The sequence below is a fragment of the Schistocerca piceifrons genome, chromosome 2, assembly GCF_021461385.2.
Source record: "Schistocerca piceifrons isolate TAMUIC-IGC-003096 chromosome 2, iqSchPice1.1, whole genome shotgun sequence".
In the NCBI taxonomy this organism is placed as follows: domain Eukaryota; kingdom Metazoa; phylum Arthropoda; class Insecta; order Orthoptera; family Acrididae; genus Schistocerca; species Schistocerca piceifrons.
In genome coordinates, this window is record NC_060139.1 from 791,739,464 (window position 1) to 791,744,095 (window position 4,632).

Genomic DNA, 4,632 nt, shown 5'->3' on the forward strand with positions numbered 1-4,632 from the left:
CCCTGCTCCCCCTACCTACCACTGCTGATACGTTTTAAGTATGTCAGCTTTTTTGTGGCGATACAAAGTGGTCAACTCTTAAGAGTTCACTACAAGAAGTACGCGAAAACTAATAACGCGTCATTATTGTGATTGAAACTTTCGCTAGTCACTAATATCACTGTAGTTCCTTCTATAGATTGTCGCACAGATGAGAAAATGGTGGATATCGAAATAGACGACAGAGGGATAGAGAAACAATTAAAATCGCTCAAAAGAGGAAAGGCCGCTGGACCTGATGGGATACCAGTTCGATTTTACACAGAGTACGCGAAGGAACTTGCCCCCCTTCTTGCAGCGGTGTACCGTCGGTCTCCAGAAGAGCGTAGCGTTCGAAAGGATTGGAAAAGGGCACAGGTCATCCCCGTTTTCAAGAAGGGACGTCGAACAGATGTGCAGAATAATAGACCTGTATCTCTAACGTCGATCAGTTGTAGAATTTTGGAACACGTATTATGTTCGAGTATAATGACTTTTCTGGAGACAAGAAATCTACTCTGTAGGAATCAGCATGGGTTTCGAAAAAGACTGTTATGTGAAACCCAGCTCGCGCTATTCGTCCACGAGACTCAGAGGGCCATAGACACGGGTTCACAAGTAGATGCCGTGTTTCTTGAATTCCGCAAGGCGTTCGATACAGTTCCCCACAGCCGTTTAATGAACAAAGTAAGAGCATATGGACTATCAGACCAATTGTGTGATTAGAGTGAAGAGTTCCTAGATAACAGAACGCAGCATGTCATACTCAATGGAGAGAAGTCTTCCGAAGTAAGAGTGATTTCAGGTGTGCCGCAAGGGAGTGTCGTAGGACCGTTGCTATTCACAATATACATAAATGACCTTGTGGATGACATCGGAAGTTCACTGAGGCTTTTTGCCGATGATGGTGTGGTGTATCGAGAGGTTGTAACAATGGAAAATTGTACTGAAATGCAGGAGGATCTGCAGCGAATAGACGCATGGTGCAGGGAATGGCAATTGAATCTCAATGTAGACAAGTGTAATGTGCTGCGAATACATAAAAAGGAAGATCTCTTATCATTTATCTACAATATAGCAGGTCAGCAACTGGAAGCAGTTAATTCCATATATTATCTGGGAGTAGGCATTAGGAGCGATTTAAAATGGAATGATCATATAAAGTTGATCGTTGGTAAAGCAGATGCCAGACTGAGATTCATTGGAAGAATCCTAAGGAAATGCAATTCGAAAACAAAGGAAGTAGGTTACAGTACGCTTGTTCGCCTACTGCTTAAATACCGCTCAGCAGTGTGGGATCCGTACCAGATAGGGTTGACAGAAGAGATAGAGAAGATCCAACGGAGAGCAGCGCGCTTCGTTACAGGATCATTTAGTAATCGCGAAAGCGTTACGGAGATTATAAACTCCAGTGGAAGACTCTGCAGGAGAGACGCTCAGTAGCTCGGTACGGGCTTTTGTTGAAGTTTCGAGAACATACCTTCACCGAGGAGTCAAGCAGTATATTACTCCCTTCTACGTATATCTCGCGAAGAGATCATGAGGATAAAATCAGAGAGATTAGAGCCCACACAGAAGCATACCGACAATCCTTCTTTCCACGAACAATACGAGACTGGAATAAAAGGAAGAACTGATAGAGGTACTCAAGGTACCCTCCGCCACACACCGTCAGGTGGCTTGCGGAGTATGGATGTAGATGTAGATGTAGAATGTTCGGTCACCAATGTTCTAACATTAGATCGGATTTTTCTTGGTCAGTAGAAATCGACCATGCGCGTGAAATATACGCGCGCTAGCACTTGTGCGTGGGAGCACGCATGTACGCACGCGCACGCGCGCGCACTCTCTCCCTCTCTCTCTCTCTCTCTCTCTCTCTCTCTCTCTCTCTCTCTTTGGCATATATTAGAAAACAAAATCCTGTCGTCTGAAAGTTTCACCATGAATAAACTTGATATTCTACATCTTTGCGAGTTCTTGCCAAGCTGTTGCGGCCTGTATGCTTGTAACATAATAAGCAACACAAATGAATGTCATCTAGAGTGTCTGAAACTGTGTTCACTGCACTCTAGTGGTGATGTGTACTTCGATTCCTCTATTTCCATGCAGAGTGGAGCTGTCACTCTTGTTTGACTTGGTGACAGAGTAATGGGGGACGCCAAATTGGGACACAGAAAGCTTGGTAGCAGAATGTAGATTCTGGTCGGTACAAAGTCGCATTTGGATTGCTCAGCTGGTGGAACATGGCCCATGAATGGCAGCAGCAGCCGGCCGTGGTGACCGATCGGTTCTAGGCGCTTCAGTCTGGAACCGCGCGACCGCTACGGTCGCAGGTTCGAATCCTGCCTCGGGCATGGACGTGTATGATGTCTTTCGGTTCTAGGGGGCTGATGACCTCAGCTATTAAGTCCCAAAGTGAAACTTCCTGGCACATTAAAACTGTGTGCCGGACCGAGACTCGAACTCAGGAACTTTGCCTTTCAAGGGCAAGTGCTCTACCAACTGAGCTACCCAAGCACGAAGTTTGGAAGGTAGGAAGCGAGGTACTGGCAGAAGTAAAGCTGTGAAGACGGGGCGTGAGTCGTGCTTGGGTAGCTCAGTTGGTAGAGGACTTGCCCTTGAAAGGCAAAGTTCCCGAGTTCGAGTCTCGGTCCGGCACACAGTTTTAATCTGCCAGGAAGTTTCATATCAGCGCACACTCCGCTGCAGAGTGAAAATCTCATTCTGGAAGTCCCATAGTGCTCAGAGCCATTGGCAGCAGGCGGCCAGGTATTCAGAGGATAATTTTAATATGCCTCAAATATTTAAATAAATACTAATTTTAAAATTACTTTTATGAATATTTCTCCTCATAGAAGCAAACCTTCAACGTTTCGACTACTACTGCACATTGTATGTAGTGTTATAGTGATGATGGCCACTTGCTATTGTGGCAGAAACGTTGCATCGTTTTATATACACTCCTGGAAATTGAAATAAGAACACCGTGAATTCATTGTCCCAGGAAGGGGAAACTTTATTGACACATTCCTGGGGTCAGATACATCACATTATCACACTGACAGAACCACAGGCACATAGACACAGGCAACAGAGCATGCACAAAGTCGGCACTAGTACAGTGTATATCCACCTTTCGCAGCAATGCAGGCTGCTATTCTACCATGGAGACGATCGTAGAGATGCTGGATGTAGTCCTGTGGAACGGCTTGCCATGCCATTTCCACCTGGCGCCTCAGTTGGACCAGCGTTCGTGCTGGACGTGCAGACCGCGTGAGACGACGCTTCATCCAGTCCCAAACATGCTCAATGGGGGACAGATCCGGAGATCTTGCTGGCCAGGGTAGTTGACTTACACCTTCTAGAGCACGTTGGGTGGCACGGGGTACATGCGGACGTGCATTGTCCTGTTGGAACAGCAAGTTCCCTTGCCGGTCTAGGAATGGTAGAACGATGGGTTCGATGACGGTTTGGATGTACCGTGCACTATTCAGTGTCCCCTCGACGATCACCAGTGGTGTACGGCCAGTGTAGGAGATCGCTCCCCACACCATGATGCCGGGTGTTGGCCCTGTGTGCCTCGGTCGTATGCAGTCCTGATTGTGGCGCTCACCTGCACGGCGCCAAACACGCATACGACCATCATTGGCACCAAGGCAGAAACGAATCTCATCGCTGAAGACGACACGTCTCCATTCGTCCCTCCATTCACGCCTGTCGCGACACCACTGGAGGCGGGCTGCACGATGTTGGGGCGTGAGCGGAAGACGACCTAACGGTGTGCGGGACCATAGCCCAGCTTCATGGAGACGGTTGCAAATGGTCCTCGCCGATACCCCAGGAGCAACAGTGTCCCTAATTTGCTGGGAAGTGGCGGTGCGGTCCCCTACGGCACTGCGTAGGATCCTACGGTCTTGGCGTGCATCCGTGCGTCGCTGCGGTCCGGTCCCAGGTCGACGGGCACGTGCACCTTCCGCCGACCACTGGCGACAACATCGATGTACTATGGAGACCTCACGCCCCACGTGTTGAGCAATTCGGCGGTACGTCCACCCGGCCTCCCGCATGCCCACTATACGCCCTCGCTCAAAGTCCGTCAACTGCACATACGGTTCACGTCCACGCTGTCGCGGCATGCTACCAGTGTTAAAGACTACGATGGAGCTCCGTATGCCACGGCAAACTGGCTGACACTGACGGCGGCGGTGCACAAATGCTGCGCAGCTAGCGCCATTCGACGGCCAACACCGCGGTTCCTGGTGTGTCCGCTGTGCCGTGCATGTGATCATTGCTTGTACAGCCCTCTCGCAGTGTCCGGAGCAAGTATGGTGGGTCTGACACACTGGTGTCAATGTGTTCTTTTTTCCATTTCCAGGAGTGTACAAAGCTTGCCCACCGGAACTGCTCACAAGCGCAGATATGAAGCTTCACACAGGCAATAATTTTGATTTCTGCCTTCTAAAATTACATTTATCTTGCAGAACAAGGAGATGCTGCCTTGTCCTCCTTTAACTCTTTGATACTGTAGGTACGCCATCAACAGAAATATTTTTAATATTCAGAAACGAACAGACTCTTGGCGGGTACGTGTATCCCCATGTTCATCTGGAAGCA

At 48.7% G+C, this 4,632-nt stretch overlaps 1 non-coding gene across 1 annotated transcript; it reads right to left on the minus strand.

Moving 5' to 3' along the window:
- Positions 1–2,461: 2,461 nt before the first annotated feature.
- Positions 2,462–2,536, minus strand: Trnas-uga. The gene has a single exon. It is a non-coding gene; the product is annotated as a tRNA-Ser (tRNA).
- Positions 2,537–4,632: the final 2,096 nt, after the last annotated feature.